Raw genomic sequence first — 23,364 nt, forward strand, 5'->3', positions numbered from 1 at the left:
GGACGCAATGTTAGTACAGGACAGGCATTATCAATCAAGTGTAGCCACCATCTTTGTTATGGACAATAGTATTTCCTTTAGTTTACTGTTCTATCAGGTATGTTTGCTATTCTGATAGAACTTTACACACACATTACTTATCTGCCTGCCCATAACCAATATGGTGTTTTTGTTTACCGTAACAAAAAGGGTAGAATACTTTTACTGCTTAATTCTTGCCCAAAATAAAGATGTCCGTCGCGCCTTCATTTGCTGAACGTACAAAGCCCACGTGACATCTTGCACGTAACAAACATGAAGGATGCGGCAGATTACCCAAAAGTAAAATGGTGGAATCAGTTTCACCACTGTCCTACGTAACCGGAAATATGTAGGGAAGGTCTGTAGGGCTCAGGTGCTAAACTGATAACATCATAATGAGTTAGTATCTGTGTGACCTGATACAGTGTACCTGTATATAGTGTGACCTGATAGTGTGTACCTGTATATAGTGTATATGTGTATCTGTATATATTGTGACCTGATAGTGTGTACCTGTATATAGTGTATCTGTATATATTATGACCTGATAGTGTGTACCTGTATATAGTGTATCTGTATATATTATGACCTGATAGTGTGTACCTGTATATAGTGTATCTGTATATATTATGACCTGATAGTGTGTATCTGTATATAGTGTATCTGTATATATTATGACCTGATAGTGTGTACCTGTATATAGTGTATCTGTATATATCATGACCTGATAGTGTGTACCTGTATATAGTGTATCTGTATATATTATGACCTGATAGTGTGTACCTGTATATAGTGTATCTGTATATATCATGACCTGATAGTGTGTACCTGTATATAGTGTATCTGTATATATCATGACCTGATAGTGTGTACCTGTATATAGTGTATCTGTATATATTGTGACCTGATAGTGTGTATCTGTATATATTATGACCTGATAGTGTGTACCTGTATATAGTGTATCTGTATATATCATGACCTGATAGTGTGTACCTGTATATAGTGTATCTGTATATATTATGACCTGATAGTGTGTACCTGTATATAGTGTATCTGTATATATTATGACCTGATAGTGTGTACCTGTATATAGTGTATCTGTATATAGTGTATCTGTATATATTATGACCTGATAGTGTGTACCTGTATATAGTGTATCTGTATATATTATGACCTGATAGTGTGTACCTGTATATAGTGTATCTGTATATATTATGACCTGATAGTGTGTACCTGTATATAGTGTATCTGTATATATTATGACCTGATAGTGTGTATCTGTATATAGTGTATCTGTATATATCATGACCTGATAGTGTGTACCTGTATATAGTGTATCTGTATATATCATGACCTGATAGTGTGTACCTGTATATAGTGTATCTGTATATATTATGACCTGATAGTGTGTACCTGTATATAGTGTATCTGTATATATCATGACCTGATAGTGTGTATCTGTATATAGTGTATCTGTATATATCATGACCTGATAGTGTGTACCTGTATATAGTGTATCTGTATATATCATGACCTGATAGTGTGTACCTGTATATAGTGTATCTGTGTATATATTATGACCTGATAGTGTGTACCTGTATATAGTGTATCTGTATATATTATGACCTGATAGTGTGTACCTGTATATAGTGTATCTGTATATATTATGACCTGATAGTGTGTATCTGTATATATTATGACCTGATAGTGTGTACCTGTATATAGTGTATCTGTATATATTATGACCTGATAGTGTGTATCTGTATATAGTGTATCTGTATATATTATGACCTGATAGTGTGTATCTGTATATAGTGTATCTGTATATATTATGACCTGATAGTGTGTATCTGTATATAGTGTATCTGTATATATCATGACCTGATAGTGTGTATCTGTATATAGTGTATCTGTATATATTATGACCTGATAGTGTGTATCTGTATATAGTGTATCTGTATATATTATGACCTGATAGTGTGTACCTGTATATAGTGTATCTGTATATATTATGACCTGATAGTGTGTACCTGTATATAGTGTATCTGTATATATTATGACCTGATAGTGTGTACCTGTATATAGTGTATCTGTATATAGTGTATCTGTATATATTATGACCTGATAGTGTATACCTGAATATAGTGTATCTGTATATATTATGACCTGATAGTGTGTACCTGTATATAGTGTACCTGTATATAGTGTATCTGTATATATCATGACCTGATAGTGTGTACCTGTATATAGTGTATCTGTATATATCATGACCTGATAGTGTGTACCTGTATATAGTGTATCTGTATATATTATGACCTGATAGTGTGTACCTGTATATAGTGTATCTGTATATATTGTGACCTGATAGTGTGTACCTGTATATAGTGTATCTGTATATATTGTGACCTGATAGTGTGTACCTGTATATAGTGTGACCTGATAGTCTGTACCTGTATATAGTGTATATGTGTACCTGTATGTAGTGTGACCTGATAGTGTGTACCTGTATATAGTGTGACCTGATAGTGTATATGTGTATCTGTATATAGTGTGTACCTGTATATAGTGTATATGTGTATCTGTATATATTGTGACCTGATAGTGTGTACCTGTATATAGTGTGTATCTGTATATAGTGTGACCTGATAGTGTGTACTTGATAGTGTGACCTGGTAGTGTATCTGTATATAGTGTGACCTGATAGTGTACATGTGTATCTGTATATAGTGTGACCTGATAGTGTATATGTGTATCTGTATATAGTGTGACCTGATAGTGTATATGTGTATCTGTATATAGTGTGACCTGATAGTGTATCTGTATATAGTGTGACCTGATAGTGTATATGTGTATCTGTATATAGTGTGACCTGATACTCTGTACCTGTATATAGTGTAACCTGATAGTGTACCTGTATATAGTGTGACCTGATAGTGTACATGTGTATCTGTATATAGTGTGACCTGATAGTGTATCTGTGTATCTGTATATAGTGTGACCTGATAGTGTATATGTGTATCTGTATATAGTGTGACCTGATAGTGTATATGTGTATCTGTATATAGTGTGACCTGATAGTGTATATGTGTATCTGTATATAGTGTGACCTGATAGTGTATATGTGTATCTGTATATAGTGTGACCTGATAGTGTATATGTGTATCTGTATATAGTGTGACCTGATAGTGTACAGGTGTATCTGTATATAGTGTGACCTGATAGTGTACAGGTGTATCTGTATATAGTGTGACCTGATAGTGTATATGTGTATCTGTATATAGTGTGACCTGATAGTGTATATGTGTACCTGTATATAGTGTGACCTGATAGTGTATATGTGTATCTGTATATAGTGTGACCTGATAGTGTATATGTGTATCTGTATATAGTGTGACCTGATAGTGTATATGTGTATCTGTATATAGTGTGACCTGATAGTGTATATGTGTACCTGTATATAGTGTGACCTGATAGTGTATATGTGTATCTGTATATAGTGTGACCTGATAGTGTATATGTGTATCTGTATATAGTGTGACCTGATAGTGTATCTGTGTATCTGTATATAGTGTGACCTGATAGTGTATATGTGTACCTGTATATAGTGTGACCTGATAGTGTATATGTGTATCTGTATATAGTGTGACCTGATACTCTGTACCTGTATATAGTGTGACCTGATAGTGTATCTGTATATATTGTGACCTTTTAGTGTGTACTTGATAGTGTGACCTGGTAGTGTATCTGTATATAGTGTGACCTGATAGTGTATCTGTGTATCTGTATATAGTGTGACCTGGTAGTGTATATGTGTATCTGTATATAGTGTGACCTGATAGTGTATATGTGTACCTGTATATAGTGTGACCTGATAGTGTATATGTGTATCTGTATATAGTGTGACCTGATAGTGTATATGTGTATCTGTATATAGTGTGACCTGATAGTGTACATGTGTACATGTGTATCTGTATATAGTGTGACCTGATAGTGTACATGTGTATCTGTATATAGTGTGACCCGATAGTGTATATGTGTATCTGTATATAGTGTGACCTGATAGTGTACATGTGTATCTGTATATAGTGTGACCTGATAGTGTATATGTGTATCTGTATATAGTGTGACCTGATAGTGTGTACCTGTATATAGTGTGACCTGATAGTGTATATGTGTATCTGTATATAGTGTGACCTGATAGTGTACATGTGTATCTGTATATATTGTGACCTGATACTGTGTACCTGTATATAGTGTGACCTGATAGTGTACAGGTGTATCTGTATATAGTGTGACCTGATAGTGTATATGTGTATCTGTATATAGTGTGACCTGATAGTGTATATGTGTATCTGTATATAGTGTGACCTGATAGTGTACATGTGTATCTGTATATATTGTGACCTGATACTGTGTACCTGTATATAGTGTGACCTGATAGTGTATATGTGTATCTGTATATAGTGTGTATCTGTATATAGTGTGACCTGATAGTGTATATGTGTATCTGTATATAGTGTGACCTGATAGTGTATATAGTGTGTATCTGTATATAGTGTGACCTGATAGTGTATATGTGTATCTGTATATAGTGTGTATCTGTATATAGTGTGACCTGATAGTGTATATGTGTATCTGTATATAGTGTGTATCTGTATATAGTGTGACCTGATAGTGTATATGTGTATCTGTATATAGTGTGACCTGATAGTGTACATGTGTACCTGTATATAGTGTGACCTGATGGTGTATATGTGTATCTGTATATAGTGTGACCTGATAGTGTATATGTGTATCTGTATATAGTGTGACCTGATAGTGTATATGTGTATCTGTATATAGTGTGACCTGATAGTGTATATGTGTACCTGTATATAGTGTGACCTGATAGTGTATATGTGTATCTGTATATAGTGTGACCTGATAGTGTATATGTGTATCTGTATATAGTGTGACCTGATAGTGTATCTGTGTATCTGTATATAGTGTGACCTGATAGTGTATATGTGTACCTGTATATAGTGTGACCTGATAGTGTATATGTGTATCTGTATATAGTGTGACCTGATACTCTGTACCTGTATATAGTGTGACCTGATAGTGTATCTGTATATATTGTGACCTTTTAGTGTGTACTTGATAGTGTGACCTGGTAGTGTATCCGTATATAGTGTGACCTGATAGTGTATCTGTGTATCTGTATATAGTGTGACCTGATAGTGTATATGTGTATCTGTATATAGTGTGACCTGATAGTGTATATGTGTACCTGTATATAGTGTGACCTGATAGTGTATATGTGTATCTGTATATAGTGTGACCTGATAGTGTATATGTGTATCTGTATATAGTGTGACCTGATAGTGTATATGTGTATCTGTATATAGTGTGACCTGATAGTGTACATGTGTACCTGTATATAGTGTGACCTGATAGTGTACATGTGTATCTGTATATAGTGTGACCTGATAGTGTACATGTGTATCTGTATATAGTGTGACCCGATAGTGTATATGTGTATCTGTATATAGTGTGACCTGATAGTGTATATGTGTATCTGTATATAGTGTGACCTGATAGTGTGTACCTGTATATAGTGTGACCTGATAGTGTATATGTGTATCTGTATATAGTGTGACCTGATAGTGTACATGTGTATCTGTATATATTGTGACCTGATACTGTGTACCTGTATATAGTGTGACCTGATAGTGTACAGGTGTATCTGTATATAGTGTGACCTGATAGTGTATATGTGTATCTGTATATAGTGTGACCTGATAGTGTATATGTGTATCTGTATATAGTGTGACCTGATAGTGTACATGTGTATCTGTATATATTGTGACCTGATACTGTGTACCTGTATATAGTGTGACCTGATAGTGTATATGTGTATCTGTATATAGTGTGACCTGATAGTGTATATGTGTATCTGTATATAGTGTGACCTGATAGTGTATATGTGTATCTGTATATAGTGTGTATCTGTATATAGTGTGACCTGATAGTGTATATGTGTATCTGTATATAGTGTGTATCTGTATATAGTGTGACCTGATAGTGTATATGTGTATCTGTATATAGTGTGACCTGATAGTGTACATGTGTACCTGTATATAGTGTGACCTGATGGTGTATATGTGTATCTGTATATAGTGTGACCTGATAGTGTATATGTGTATCTGTATATAGTGTGACCTGATAGTGTACAGGTGTATCTGTATATAGTGTGACCTGATAGTGTACAGGTGTATCTGTATATAGTGTGACCCGATAGTGTATATGTGTATCTGTATATAGTGTGACCTGATAGTGTATATGTGTATCTGTATATAGTGTGACCCGATAGTGTATATGTGTATCTGTATATAGTGTGACCCGATAGTGTATATGTGTATCTGTATATAGTGTGACCTGATAGTGTACATGTGTACCTGTATATAGTGTGACCTGATAGTGTATATGTGTATCTGTATATAGTGTGACCTGATAGTGTATATGTGTATCTGTATATAGTGTGACCTGATAGTGTACATGTGTATCTGTATATAGTGTGACCTGATAGTTTGTACCTGTATATAGTGTGACCTGATAGTGTGTACCTGTATATAGTGTGACATGATAGTGTATATGTGTATCTGTATATAGTGTGACCTGATAGTGTATATGTGTATCTGTATATAGTGTGACCTGATAGTGTACATGTGTATCTGTATATAGTGTGACCTGATACTCTGTATCTGTATATAGTGTGACCCGATAGTGTATATGTGTATCTGTATATAGTGTGACCTGATAGTGTACATGTGTACCTGTATATAGTGTGACCTGATAGTGTATATGTGTATCTGTATATAGTGTGACCTGATAGTGTATATGTGTATCTGTATATAGTGTGACCTGATAGTGTACATGTGTATCTGTATATAGTGTGACCTGATAGTGTGTACCTGTATATAGTGTGACCTGATAGTGTGTACCTGTATATAGTGTGACATGATAGTGTATATGTGTAACTGTATATAGTGTGACCTGATACTCTGTATCTGTATATAGTGTGACCTGATAGTGTATCTGTGTATCTGTATATAGTGTGACCCGATAGTGTATCTGTATATAGTGTGACCTGATAGTGTATATGTGTATCTGTATATAGTGTGACCTGATAGTGTATCTGTGTATCTGTATATAGTGTGACCTGATAGTGTATATGTGTATCTGTATATAGTGTGACCTGATAGTGTATATGTGTATCTGTATATAGTGTGACCTGATAGTGTATATGTGTATCTGTATATAGTGTGACCTGATAGTGTATATGTGTATCTGTATATAGTGTGACCTGATAGTGTACATGTGTATCTGTATATAGTGTGACCTGATAGTGTGTATGTGTATCTGTATATAGTGTGACCTGATACTCTGTATCTGTATATAGTGTGACCTAATAGTGTGTATGTGTATCTGTATATAGTGTGAACTGATAGTGTATATGTGTATCTGTATATAGTGTGACCTGATACTCTGTATCTGTATATAGTGTGACCTGATAGTGTGTATGTGTATCTGTATATAGTGTGACCTGATAGTGTATATGTGTATCTGTATATAGTGTGACCTGATACTCTGTATCTGTATATAGTGTGACCTGATAGTGTATATGTGTATCTGTATATAGTGTGACCTGATAGTGTGTATGTGTATCTGTATATAGTGTGACCTGATAGTGTATATGTGTATCTGTATATAGTGTGACCTGATACTCTGTATCTGTATATAGTGTGACCTGATAGTGTATATGTGTATCTGTATATAGTGTGACCTGATACTCTGTATCTGTATATAGTGTGACCTGATAGTGTATATGTGTATCTGTATATAGTGTGACCTGATACTCTGTATCTGTATATAGTGTGACCTGATAGTGTATATGTGTATCTGTATATAGTGTGACCTGATAGTGTATATGTGTACCTGTATATAGTGTGACCTGATAGTGTATATGTGTATCTGTATATAGTGTGACCTGATAGTGTATATGTGTATCTGTATATAGTGTGACCTGATAGTGTATATGTGTATCTGTATATAGTGTGACCTGATACTGTATATGTGTATCTGTATATAGTGTGACCTGATACTGTATATGTGTATCTGTATATAGTGTGACCTGATAGTGTATATGTGTATCTGTATATAGTGTGACCTGATAGTGTATATGTGTATCTGTATATAGTGTGACCTGATAGTGTATATGTGTATCTGTATATAGTGTGACCTGATAGTGTACATGTGTATCTGTATATAGTGTGACCTGATAGTGTATATGTGTATCTGTATATAGTGTGACCTGATACTCTGTATCTGTATATAGTGTGACCTGATAGTGTATATGTGTATCTGTATATAGTGTGACCTGATAGTGTACATGTGTATCTGTATATAGTGTGACCTGATAGTGTATATGTGTATCTGTATATAGTGTGACCTGATAGTGTATATGTGTATCTGTATATAGTGTGACCTGATAGTGTGTACCTGTATATAGTGTATCTGTATATAGTGTGACCTGATAGTGTATATGTGTATCTGTATATAGTGTGACCTGATAGTGTACATGTGTATCTGTATATAGTGTGACCTGATACTCTGTATCTGTATATAGTGTGACCTGATACTCTGTATCTGTATATAGTGTGACCTGATACTCTGTATCTGTATATAGTGTGACCTGATAGTGTGTATGTGTATCTGTATATAGTGTGACCTGATACTGTATATGTGTATCTGTATATAGTGTGACCTGATAGTGTATATGTGTATCTGTATATAGTGTGACCTGATAGTGTATATGTGTATCTGTATATAGTGTGACCTGATAGTGTATATGTGTATCTGTATATAGTGTGACCTGATAGTGTACATGTGTATCTGTATATAGTGTGACCTGATAGTGTACATGTGTATCTGTATATAGTGTGACCTGATAGTGTATATGTGTATCTGTATATAGTGTGACCTGATAGTGTATATGTGTATCTGTATATAGTGTGACCTGATAGTGTATATGTGTATCTGTATATAGTGTGACCTGATAGTGTACATGTGTATCTGTATATAGTGTGACCTGATAGTGTACATGTGTATCTGTATATAGTGTGACCTGATAGTGTACATGTGTATCTGTATATAGTGTGACCTGATAGTGTATATGTGTATCTGTATATAGTGTGACCTGATACTCTGTATCTGTATATAGTGTGACCTGATACTCTGTATCTGTATATAGTGTGACCTGATACTCTGTATCTGTATATAGTGTGACCTGATACTCTGTATCTGTATATAGTGTGACCTGATAGTGTATATGTGTATCTGTATATAGTGTGACCTGATAGTGTATATGTGTATCTGTATATAGTGTGACCTGATAGTGTATATGTGTACCTGTATATAGTGTGACCTGATAGTGTATATGTGTATCTGTATATAGTGTGACCTGATACTCTGTATCTGTATATAGTGTGACCTGATAGTGTATATGTGTATCTGTATATAGTGTGACCTGATACTCTGTATCTGTATATAGTGTGACCTGATACTCTGTATCTGTATATAGTGTGACCTGATACTCTGTATCTGTATATAGTGTGACCTGATACTCTGTATCTGTATATAGTGTGACCTGATACTCTGTATCTGTATATAGTGTGACCTGATACTCTGTATCTGTATATAGTGTGACCTGATACTCTGTATCTGTATATAGTGTGACCTCAGCTGGTACAGTGGGTTACTGGGGCAAATATCTGGTCTGATGTGGGTATTCAGCTGGTACAGTGGGTTACTGGGCACATATCTGCTCTGATGTGGGTATTCAGCTGGTACAGTGGGTTGCTGGGGCACATATCTGCTCTGATGTCGGTATTCAGCTGGTACAGTGGGTTACTGGGGCACATATCTGCTCTGATGTGGGTATTCAGCTGGTACAGTGTGTTACTGGGGCACATATCTGGTCTGATGTTGGTATTCAGCTGGTACAGTGGGTTGCTGGGGCACATATCTGGTCTGATGTGGGTATTCAGCTGGTACAGTGGGTTACTGGGGCACATATCTGGTCTGATGTGGGTATTCAGCTGGTACAGTGGGTTACTGGGCACATATCTGGTCTGATGTGGGTATTCAGCTGGTACAGTGGGTTACTGGGCACATATCTGGTCTGATGTGGGTATTCAGCTGGTACAGTGGGTTACTGGGCACATATCTGGTCTGATGTGGGTATTCAGCTGGTACAGTGGGTTACTGGGCACATATCTGGTCTGATGTTGGTATTCAGCTGGTACAGTGGGTTACTGGGCACATATCTGGTCTGATGTGGGTATTCAGCTGGTACAGTGGGTTACTGGGGCACATATCTGGTCTGATGTGTGTATTCAGCTGGTACAGTGGGTTACTGGGGCACATATCTGGTCTGATGTGGGTATTCAGCTGGTACAGTGGGTTACTGGGCACATATCTGCTCTGATGTGGGTATTCAGCTGGTACAGTGGGTTACTGGGCACATATCTGGTCTGATGTGGGTATTCAGCTGGTACAGTGGGTTGCTGGGGCACATATCTTGTCTGATGTGGGTATTCAGCTGGTGCAGTGGGTTACTGGGCACATATCTGGTCTGATGTGGATATTCAGCTGGTACAGTGGGTTACTGGGCACATATCTGGTCTGATGTGGATATTCAGCTGGTACAGTGGGTTACTGGGCACATATCTGGTCTGATGTGGGTATTCAGCTGGTACAGTGGGTTACTAGGCACATATCTGGTCTGATGTGGGTATTCAGCTGGTACAGTGGGTTACTGGGCACATATCTGGTCTGATGTGGGTATTCAGCTGGTACAGTGGGTTGCTGGGGCACATATCTGGTCTGATGTGGGTATTCAGCTGGTACAGTGGGTTGCTGGGGCACATATCTGGTCTGATGTGGGTATTCAGCTGGTACAGTGGGTTACTGGGGCACATATCTGGTCTGATGTGGGTATTCAGCTGGTACAGTGGGTTGCTGGGGCCCTATCTGGTCTGATGTGGGTATTCAGCTGGTACAGTGGGTTACTGGGCACATATCTGGTCTGATGTGGGTATTCAGCTGGTACAGTGGGTTACTGGGCACATATCGGGTCTGATGTGGGTATTCAGCTGGTACAGTGGGTTGCTGGGGCACATATCTGGTCTGATGTGGGTATTCAGCTGGTATAGTGGGTTGCTGGGGCACATATCTGGTCTGATGTTGGTATTCAGCTGGTACAGTGGGTTACTGGGGCACATATCTGGTCTGATGTGGGTATTCAGCTGGTACAGTGGGTTACTGGGCACATATCTGGTCTGATGTGGGTATTCAGCTGGTACAGTGGGTTACTGGGCACATATCTGGTCTGATGTGGGCCTCCAGACAGGCAGAAGTCTTTACCCAGACGGCATCTTCTATCTTCATCCTTCTGACGCGGAGCGGCTCCATCGTCAAGACATCCAGTGCGGAGCATCCTCTTCTATCAGCCAATCGGAATCTAAGGGACGCCATCTTGGATGACGTCATTTAAAGAAACCTTCATTGTAGAAGAAGCAGTCAATTGAAGAGGATGCTCCACGCCGGATGTCTTGAAGATTTATTTGAATTATATTTAAGTTAGGGGGTGTTAGGGTTAGACTTAGGTTTAGGGGTTAATAAATATAAAATAGTGGCGGCGACATTGGGGACGGCAGATTAGGGGTTAATAATTGTAGGTAGGGGGCGGCAGATTAGGGGTTAATAATATTTAAATAATATTTGCGATGCAGGAGTGCGGCGGTTTAGGGGTTAATATGTTTATTATAGTGGCGGCGACATGGGGGCGGCAGATTAGGGGTTAATATATGTAGGTAGGTGGCGGCGACATTGGGGGAGGGAGATTAGGGGTTAATAAATATAATGTAGGTGTCGGCGATGTCCGGAGCGGCAGATTAGGGGTTAATAAGTATAATGTTGGGGCGGCAGATTAGGGGTTAATAAGTGTAAGATTAGGGGTGTGTAGACTCGGGGTTCATGTTAGGGTGTAAGGTGTAAACATAAAATGTGTTTCCCCATAGGAATCAATGGGGCTGCGTTAAGGAGCTTTATGCTGCTTTTTTGCAGGTGTTAGGCTTTTTTTCAGCCGGCTCTCCCCATTGATGTCTATGGGGAAATCGTGCACGAGCACGTAAAACCAGCTCACCGCTGACTTAAGCAGCGCTGGTATTGGAGTGCGGTATGGAGCACAATTTTGCTCTACGCTCACTTCTTGCCTTTTAACGCCGGGTTTAGAAAAACCTGTAATACCAGCGCTGTAGGTAAGTGAGCGGTGACAATAACGTGCAAGTTAGTACCGCACCCCTCATAACGCAAAACTCGTAATCTGGCCGATAATCTTTACTAGACAAACCATATAAAAACATAGCCTTTACTAGACAAACAATATAAAAATATAACCTTTACTAGACAAACAATATAAAAACATAACCTTTACTAGACAAACAATATAAAAATATAACCTTTACTAGACAAACAATATAAAAACATAACCTTTACTAGACAAACAATATAAAAACATAACCTTTACTAGACAAACAATATAAAAATATAACCTTTACTAGACAAACAATATAAAAACATAATCTTTACTAGACAAACAATATAAAAACATAACCTTTACTAGACAAACAATATAAAAACATAACCTTTACTAGACAAACAATATAAAAACCATAACCTTTACTAGACAAACAATATAAAAACATAATCTTTACTAGACAAACAATATAAAAATATAACCTTTACTAGACAAACAATATAAAAATATAACCTTTACTAGACAAACAATATAAAAACATAACCTTTACTAGACAAACAATATAAAAACATAACCTTTACTAGACAAACAATATAAAAACCATAACCTTTACTAGACAAACAATATAAAAACATAATCTTTACTAGACAAACAATATAAAAATATAACCTTTACTAGACAAACAATATAAAAACATAATCTTTACTAGACAAACAATATAAAAACATAACCTTTACTAGACAAACAATATAAAAGCATATGATGCAAACATATGCAATACTTAAAGGGACACTGAACCCAAAAATTTTCTTTCGTGACTCAGAGCATGCAGTTTTAAGCAACTTTCTAATTTACTCCTATTATCAATTTTTCTTCGTTCTCTTGCTATCTTTATTTGAAAAAGAAGGCATCTAAACTTTTTTCTTGGTTTAGACTCTGGGCAGCACTTTTTTATAGGTGGATGAATTTATCCACCAATCAGCAAGGACAACCCAGGTTGTTCACCAAAAATGGTCCGGCATCTAAACTTACATTCTGGCATTTCAAATAAAGATAATGTGTGAAAAGGCTAGAGAGGAGCGCCAAAAGAGGCAAGGTCTAATATGAGTAGAAGTGTGTGGTACTGACCTGGAGTCTAATACGACCCTGTGAGGTTACAGTTATCAAAAACCAAAAATATGCCTAGGATGCTTAAAACACTAATATCAATTATAGTGGTTGAGTATCACAATAAGATTTAATACATATTACATAAATAAACATGGATCCATGGTACATAAAAACATAAATAAAATGGTATAAAAACAAATGAGTAATCTACACTTGTCAGATACAGTAACATAGTAACATAGTAACATAGTAGATAAGGTTGAAAAAAGACTGAAGTCCATCGAGTTCAACCTATACAAATCTAAAATACTTACAAAAAGCTCCAGTTAAGCTTAAATAACCCCATTAAAATGTGACCCATTTAATACTAGCAATCATATCCATGAATTTTGTTTATATACAGAAATTTATCCAGACTATTTTTAAATGTATCTATGGTATTGGCATTCACTACCTCCTTTGGTAATGAGTTCCACAATTTTATTGCTCTTACAGTGAAAAAACGTTTCCGTTGCAGGAGATTAAATCTCCTTTCCTCCAACCTTAAATTATGACCTCTTGTCAGAAACAATTTTCTTGGAATAAAAAGAGCTTCTGCCATCTCTGTATATGGGCCTTGAATATATTTATATAAAGTAATCATGTCACCTCTCAAGCGCCTTTTTTCTAAAGAGAACAGACCCAGTTTGGCTAGCCTCTCCTCATAGGTTAATTTCTCCAATCCCCTTATAAGTAGAACAGACAAATAAAATATGTATGTTAGCCTTCCAAGGAAGCAACCCAAAAATAAAAATTTATGGATGCTGTTAGATAATAACCATAAGAAAAAACATTAAAATCACATTAATGTGGATCTTAAATAAAATTGATATACTAGACGTTAATCCAGTTTACATCAGTGATCTGGTGTAGTGACAGTTCTCCTAGTCTGTTAACCCTGGTGTTGGTGTAAACCAAAAGTTGAGCAATAAACCAATCCAAATGTGAAAAATGAAAAAAATATATGAAAAAATATAAAAAACAACTAGTGTGTACACAAGCTAGTGCAGATCAAAAAACAGTGTTTGTGATCACGTCACAAAATAATGATACAATGTGGCACAAAAGTGAACAATGAGTGAAGAAAAAATAGTCCAATAAAACAGTAATCCTTAGTATAATCCAATCAATATATACTTAGTTTGTATCCATTCATAAAAACAATAATGTCCGTGGAAAAGATGAAAATGAAAATAAAAATAAAAATGTAGCTGGGAAATCCTCAAAACCTGTAAACAGAAAATAAAAACATAGCATAATACTGTTAAGATATTATACAATCAAGGAAAATAGCTCACCATATAATTGCCAACGTGTTTCGGCCCACAACTGGGGTCTTTTTCAAGACTAGCTGCACTAGCTTGTGTACACACTAGTTGTTTTTTATATTTTTTTCATTTTTCACATTTGGATTGGTTTATTGCTCCACTTTTGGTTTACACCAACACCAGGGTTAACAGACTAGGAGAACTGTCACTACACCAGATCACTGATGTAAACTGGATTAACGTCTAGTATATCAATTTTATTTAAGATCCACATTAATGTGATTTTAATGTTTTTTCTTATGGTTATTATCTATCAGCATCCATAAGCTTTTATTTTTGGGTTGCTTCCTTGGAAGGCTAACATACATATTTTATTTGTCTGTTCTGCTGTATCTGACAAGTGTAGATTACTCATCATTTGTTTTTATACCATTTTATTTATGTTTTTATGTACCATGGATCCATGTTTATTTATGTAATATGTATTAAATCTTATTGTGATACTCAACCACTATAATTGATATTAGTGTTTTAAGCATCCTAGGCATATTTTTGGTTTTTGATAACTGTAACCTCACAGGGTCGTATTAGACTCCAGTTCAGTACCACACTTATAGTTAACCACCACTGCTACTCATATTAGACCTTGCCTCTTTTGGCGCTCCTCTCTAGCCTTTTCACACATTAGTTTTCCATTTCTGTGGGTAGTTGGGGACCCACTTAAGATAGGAGCTATAGGTCACTATATTTTATACATATTAAGCGCTGTAAGATCTATCTATTCCTTTTCAAATAAAGATACCAAGAGCATAAAGAAAATTTGATAATAGGAGTAAATTAGAAAGTTGCTTAAAATGTCACGCTCTATCTGAATCATGAAAGAAAAATTTTTGGTTCACTGTCCCTTTAAAAGTTCATAGTATGGTTAAAATGACAAAAACACTTATAGATCTCTTGTAAGGATTACTTAGTATCAATGTGGTGTATAGTGATAATATAACTGAGCATCTGTGTTGTAAGTCAGATATTGCGTATTTACCAGCTGCAATGTTCTTTGAACCTACTATGGCCGTTTATGGACTGTTAATCCTATTATATAAAAGGCCAAGTGTGTTTGTCTGAAACTGTCATGCGCAGTCATGCGCAGTAGAGACAGCACGAGGACAAACACACCTGGCTTTACCTGACAATGCATGCTGTTTGTGACTTTGCAGCGAAAGTGGGCGTGGCCAAGTGGGGGGCGTGGACGGGACCGGGCATGGTCGGGGGCGTGGACGGGCGCGGTCGGCGCGACAGAGAGGGGAGAGAAATAGAAAGAGAGGGGGAGAGAGAGGGGAAAGTGCAGAAGAGAGAGCAAAGGAGAGGGGAGAGAGACGGAGCGGGAGAGAGGGGGGAGAGAGAGAGCAAAAGAGAGGGATGGAGAGAGAGCCAAAAAAAAAGGAGAGAGAGACAGAGCAAAAGAGAGGGGGAAGAGAGAGAGAGCAAAAGAGAGGGGGAAAGAGAGAGCGCAAATGAGAGGGGGAGAGAGAGCGCAAATGAGAGGGGGAGAGAGAGCGCAAAAGAGAGGGGGAAAGAGAGAGAGCAAAAGAGAGGGGGAAAGAGAGAGGGCAAATGAGAGGGGGAGAGAGAGCGCAAATGAGAGGGGGAGAGAGAGCGCAAATGAGAGGGGGAGAGAGAGCGCAAATGAGAGGGGGAGAGAGAGCGCAAATGAGAGGGGGAGAGAGAGCGCAAAAGAGGGGGAGAGAGAGAGCGCAAAAGAGAGGGGGAGAGAGAGAGAGCGCAAAAGAGGGAGGAGAGAGAGAGCGCAAAAGAGAGGGGGAGAGAGAGAGAGCGCAAAAGAGGGGGAGAGAGCGCGCAAAAGAGGGAGGAGAGAGAGAGTGCAAAAGAGAGAGAGCGTAAAAGAGAGGGGGAGACAGAGAGCAAAAGAGGGAGGAGAGAGAGCAGAAGAGAGGTGAGGAGAGAGAGCGCAAAAGAGAGGGGGAGATCAGGGCTTGGTATTGCATGATACCCCCCAAAAACTGGCTCTATATGCGGACGACTTAACACTTTTTATCACAGATCCAGAGGAGTCCCTCCCCGTACTGTTCGAATTATTAGACAGGTTCGGTAGCATTTATTATTATAAATTAAATTTTAGTAAAACAGAGGCCTACCCCTTAAACTTACCCGACTCTTAATTGTATTCACTTAAGGAAAAATTCCACTTTCAATGGTCAACATTAGGACTAAAGCACTTAGGAGTGTCTCTCTCCCATGATATCAGTACAATTCTGACTAAGAATTTCCACGCCCTTCTTTCTCAACTCCAAACAGATCTGTGCTCCAGGAGATACGATGAAATCTCCTGGTTTGGGAGAATAGCGGCAGTCAAGATGATGCAGCTCCCCAAGTTAACCTACCTCTTCAGGTGTCTGCCGGTGAAGATCCCACTTCTCAACAAATTTCAGGCGGTAGTTAACCGATATATTTGGAACGGGAAGAGGCATCGAATTGCAGCCTCCTTGCTGCAGCGTCCGGTCTTAGCAGGCGGCCTTGGTCTCCTGAGCATTAGGTATTATTTCGAAGCTGCCCTCCTATCCCATATTTCCGAGTGGAATACAAAATCAGCCGTCCCCCACTGGCTAGAACCTAGAACAAGCCTCCATCCCGGCCAACTTAACGATGATGGATCTTTTATGGATCCCACCCCACTGTGCCTCGGATTTTCCGATCCACAACAAAATTGTCCAGCACTGCAGAAATTCCTGGACACAGCTTCGTCAGCATCAATTAGTTTCCCCACATCCCTCTCCTTTTCACTCATTGTCAGGACTCCAAATTACCGACTTTTTTGCAGAGGGTGGACTTGTGTCTCCCGGTGCCTTGGCACAAAGCCATAATATTCCGCCCAAATTCAGATTCGACCTTCTTAGGCTCTTTTCCATTTTAAAGTCATGGGGTTTTTTGAATACCCCCCCCCCCCCCCAGACCGCTGACTCCATGGGAAACTAGGCTTTCCACAGACTCACAACACATCTCTCCTCTGTCCTCCCACTATCTAATCCTCCTTAATGCTACCAAGCTCACTAAGACCAGACAAATGGAGGATTGGGAGAGGGACTGGGGTGTAGAAATGTCTATAGACATGTGGTCAGAAGCAATTCAACACACTAAGTCTTCCATTCACTGTGTAACTCTCTTTGAATTGTTTTACAAGCTGATGACCAGATGGCATTATGTTCCCACAAAGTTGCATAAAATGTTCCCAGACAGCTCTCCCCTTTGCTGGAGAGGCTGCCAACAAATAGGAGACCCCCAACATATATGGTGGGCCTGCCCCATAATCGCCCCCTTGTGGCGCAAGTTAGAATCCCTGTTTCGGCTCTTGGGCCTTTCTGTGTCCCTACCTCCGGAGATGGCCATGATTCATGCAGGCCTTCGGCCCCTTCCCGTACCGAGCCGTATCCTACTGATTACTATTATGATGGCCGCAAAGCTACTTATTGCCAGAAACTGGAAGAAACCCTACTGCCCGAACTGGCAGGCCTTAGTTCAGCTCATCTCTTACTTTAAGTCAATGGAAAACTGTGTACAACGCCCGCCAACAGAGTGATCTGTATGCCCTAACTTGGAGCACCTGGTACTCACTGGGAGAGGACAAGATTCTTTCCATGTAAGATAAAATGGTAGACATTAACTTCAAGGCGTAATCTATAGGAGGGGAATGTAAAAACCCCCCCTCCTCCCCTCTGAAATCAAAATTGATGAATCCCCTTTTTTTTTTCTCTTCCCCCCCCCCCCTCCGCTACTTCCTCCTGTTCTACTCTCCCTTAATATCCCCAACCTGTACAATGGATGTTCATATCTCTGCTTCAGAGTGCCCTACACAACGTATCTAGACTTAGTTTCAGTTCCTTAGACTCCTGCCAAATAACTATTTTCCTAAAATCACTTAAAGATAGAAGGGACGTACCAGAAGACCCCGGGCTTGTTTAACTTGCCTCATTTATTTAACTCCCATCACACATCTCTAGTCAGTACCCAAGACCCGACAGGGTTCTCTTTAGGTCTTATCCCCCCTAGCCTTCTTTATTCGCACGTCCTGGCCCTTTAGTCCCTCTCTTTGGGATCTTGGGATAAAAACTCAAATAGTTACTTTGGGAAAAGAAGGAAAATTAAAATGGGAAGAGACAATGACAAAAAGAGACTATGCATCATTGTAATAATCCAACTGAAGTGTTAAAATTCACAGTGTATCTTATGTTGTAGACACTCGCAAGTCAATTTTATTTTTCTGAAGTACTACTATGTTAACTGTTATCTGCCTTTAGATAACATCTGTAATAGACGTTACAGTCTTTTATTTCACATTGTATGTTTTGAAATTCTCAATAAAAATAATTATAAAAAAAAAAAATTACACTTTTGTAAAAAGTAAATAAATACAGGCATTGAATTAAAAAAAAAATGAGAGGGGGAGCGAGAGAGAGCAAAAGAGAGGGGGGAAAGAGCGCAAACGAGAGGGGGGAGAGAGCACAAAAGAGAGGGGGAGAGAGCAAGTGTGTGGGATCGCTGTACTGCAAAAAATGGCCCGTGTGAACGGGCTTTAAGACTAGTATTTAATAAATGGAAACAATGTATATACGTACTGTGACACTATTATACTTATGCACATTTGTTCTTTATTTATTATTGACCCTTATATCTTTTTGTAATGTAAATATATATTTCTTTATTAAATTAATTAAAGAATCTATGTGCTGAGTAAAGATTAAAATATACTATAAACACTATGAGAATTACAATAAGTGGATTCCACCTTAAGATGTGCACAATTCTAACACTCAATCACTTGTAAGGAGGTGTGCATATAAGGACACTTGAAACTCTCAAATGCCATATTGATAAAGCCGTGTTAACAGCGAAACGCGTTGATGGAGACGAACCAGGAAACAACAACAGAGCTTTGCAGTCACCTGTGCCCCGGCTTTAGTGCGGTTATAACAGTAAGTTGTCAATTATAAAGAAGAAACCGCTTCGAATTAAGGTAGGCACTACAGAGGTGTGAAGTCTGGATGTTTAGCTCTGGTCATACCACTTTCAGTGAATATAAGGATCGGAATATATTATTCTTGAGGCTGAATTATTGACCATAAACGGCCATAGTGGGTTCAAAGTACTTAAGAACATAGCAGCTGATATATACGGCAATATCTGACTTACACAGATGCTCAGTCATCTTATCACTTTACACCACGTTGATACTAAGTAATCCTTACAATTGATCTATAAGTGTTTTTTTTGTCATTTTTTAACCATACTATGAACTTTTAAGTATTGCATATGTTTGCATAATATGCTTTTATATTGTTTGTCTAGTAAGAATATTTTATCGATATCTGTCTAGATAGACATTTTTACATGACCGGTCATTTATGCTGTGATTATCTGTTTATAATAAAAAAAATTAAATCCATAGACTTTCTATATTGTTCTTTTTCTTCTTCTCTTTTTTTGGATTATAATTATCAATAGGTTGACATATTAACCACACCCTTTAGCTGTTAGCGCTCATATACTATCTTTTACTGTTTGCTGATGTGGGTGTTCAGCTAGTACAGTGGGTTACTGGGGCACATATCTGGTCTAATGTGGGTATTCAGCTGGTACAGTGGGTTGCTGGGCTGTTAGGGTATCTGTAAATAGCATTGAATAAACTACATATGAATCAAATAAATTTTGGTACTTCAGATCAGCTAATGTCTCCTCTGACATGAATTGTGTGGGCTGTAGCACAACAGACCAAACCCCCCTTCTTCTTGGTTACACAGGAAAGAACAAAAGATTTAGCTTTGAAGCTCACAGCTCTGCAGGGGATAGCAAATAGGGACCTGATAATCAACAAAGCCAGCATACATCATGGGATGTTTGGAAACGGCATTCTGTACATAAAGTCAGATAAGCAAACAGAAATTCTGAGAATACAGTAATTAGCACAGACCTGTTAATTGCCCCTAAACCTCAGATAAACATCTGTACTGACTAGCAGAAACACGTTGCATTGTAACTTGGAAATTCATTTTTTAAAGTACAACTATGTTTAAATTACATTGTGTATAAGTTTTAATATTGTATAAAAATGTGTATTTGTTGACCTAAGAAGCAGTGCATAGCAGTAGCATGTTGGATAAATATTTGCTGAATTTAATAAGTAGCTATACAGTCAATTTAAAATGTAAAATCTATTTCAAAATGAATAACCTATTTTTTTTTTTCCAGGCATCTGACAAGTACATGTGTGGTTGCCCCATAAATTGTGTCATATGTTTTTGTGCACTCAGCAAGAGGTGTACTCAATATGAAATATGCTGTGTTTGTATTAATCTTGGAAAATAATCAAATACAACTTTAAATGCATTTTAAAATAATACTAGTATGATACTAGAAATACACTCATGTCTGGTGTCTATGAATGCATATTGGATTATCTTAGATGGGACAGATATATGACCAGACAGGTTTATTAATATAAAGAAATAGTGTATTTGATAAAAAAATTTTTTTTAGATAGTTAAACTGCAGCAATATTTGATGGTAAAACTGCATTTCTGGGTGTGTGCTGCCACCTATAGATCAGAGATGGTATCGCAGCCAAAAGATAAATGGCTACTCAGGGAGGCGTCTTCCAAATAACCAAGAGATGTTTAGCTCAAGGGGCCTATCACAGACAAGCTTCAGTGGGGCGTTTCCAATTTTACCAATGATTAGAATAAAAAGGGGTGGGGTTATATCATGTGATATAGCCTCATGCAAGAGAAAAAAAGGTCCTTTTTGGCTGCTGAATTTTGACTGACAAACTGTTGCCTTGGAATCCAGTCTCTATAAAGCAAATCTGGGCCTAACTTTCATCCATCTTGCAAAAATTACCTCTTTTTAATTTATGAGGTGAAATTGGACTTATCAGAGAAAACTGAAAGACTAATTTGGTTATTAGGGTAAAGTATACGCGATTGATAAATAAAAAAAATAAAAAAAATATATATATATATATATATATATAATATTTAAAACAAAGGTATTTGGTAACTATAACTAGATTGCAGTTAGTAATTTTAAAAGGGCACAATTTGTATTTTAAGCTCATGTTCATAGTCCTGTGTAGTTTAACTAGTCATATTTAGTGCTAAGTAATTAGTATTTGCAGATATATATATATATATATATATATATATATATATATATATATATATATATTAGAATTTGCCTTATTGTAGCTAAATAAGATTTATTTCAGCTCAGATAAATTGGCATAGAACTAGACACTGTTAAAGTATTTTGTTACATTGTCTAACTAAACATTGTTAAGTTAACGATCCATACTCTGGTATTTTATTATGGTATTTTAATGAGATTCATTGTGAGTAAGTTTAATTTTAAAGGTTTATTTTTTTATGATCTTTGTAAGAATATTATAACAGCATAAGTGTGTATCATTTGATTCATAATCTGGTTTCTATAAATATAATTCAATACATTTTTTAAATTTGATGTGAATATTCAGCTGGTACAGTGGGTTACTGGGCACATATCTGGTCTAATGTGGGTATTCAGCTGGTACAGTGGGTTACTGGGCACATATCTGGTCTGATGTGAGTTTTCAGCTGGTACAGTGGGTTTCTGGGCACATATCTGGTCTGATGTGGGTATTCAGCTGGTACAGTGGGTTGCTGGGCATATATCTGGTCTAATGTGAGTATTCAGCTGGTACAGTGGGTTGCTGGGCACATATCTGGTCTGATGTGGATATTCAGCTGGTACAGTGGGTTGCTGGGGCACATATCTGGTCTGATGTGGGTATTCAGCTGGTACAGTGGGGCACATCTGGTCTGATTGATGTGGGTACTCAGCTGGTACAGTGGGTTGCTGGGCACATATCTAGTTTGATGTGGGTTGTGACGGATACCCCAGCTACCCCGACTGGGTAGCTCCGCCAAACGGGTCCTTCTTCCTCCCTGGTGACTCCAGCTATGTAGCCCAAGAAAATGAATCTAGCAGGGGCCCACCTAAATGACTAGACAGACTAGCATTCAGGTGAAATAAGACTGACTTTATTGGGACAAACACACATCTTTTATACATACAACTCATCTTGCTAAAACAGGAGACAATGCCACAGTTTTCCCGCCATTCCCGCCCCTCCACACAGGCTGGCACCGGCCATAGCAACCATGGTCCTACAGATTCCCAGTACCCAGGGGTAGCGGTTTTCAGGGTGATCCCGGGGGAGTGGCGGCACTTCCAGGATGTCATTTTAAAGCACGGTCCCCAGAATCTACAGTCCAAAAAGCGACGTGATCCATGGCTGGGAACCGGAGTTATGCTGGTTTAAACATCCACCTGGAAGTCCAGGGAGAATAGGGGTTATAGGGGGAACTGGAACCCCTGGTTCCCAAGGGAGCTCCCTTCCGGCAATCACCCCACCTCTGGGCCACCCTAAGAGGCAGCAAACCCCAGAAGAGCGGAGCTCTGGGACAATGGGCCACTGGAGCGACCTGGGTCAAAGGGTACCGGCAATCCTGGAGATGC

The 23,364-nt window shown here is 38.0% G+C and overlaps 1 long non-coding RNA gene across 1 annotated transcript in view; it reads left to right on the plus strand.

Annotated features, from left to right (window-relative positions):
* The first annotated feature begins 296 nt into the window (after positions 1 to 296).
* LOC128635646 (uncharacterized) overlaps positions 297 to 23,364 on the plus strand; it is a 29,792-nt gene continuing 6,724 nt past the window's right edge. The window contains exon 1 of the long non-coding RNA XR_008398556.1: positions 297 to 379. This is a non-coding gene — a long non-coding RNA (uncharacterized LOC128635646). The remainder of the gene's footprint in view (positions 380 to 23,364) is intronic.

Source organism: Bombina bombina, chromosome 7 (genome assembly GCF_027579735.1).
Source record: "Bombina bombina isolate aBomBom1 chromosome 7, aBomBom1.pri, whole genome shotgun sequence".
Classification (NCBI taxonomy): Eukaryota; Metazoa; Chordata; class Amphibia; order Anura; family Bombinatoridae; genus Bombina; species Bombina bombina.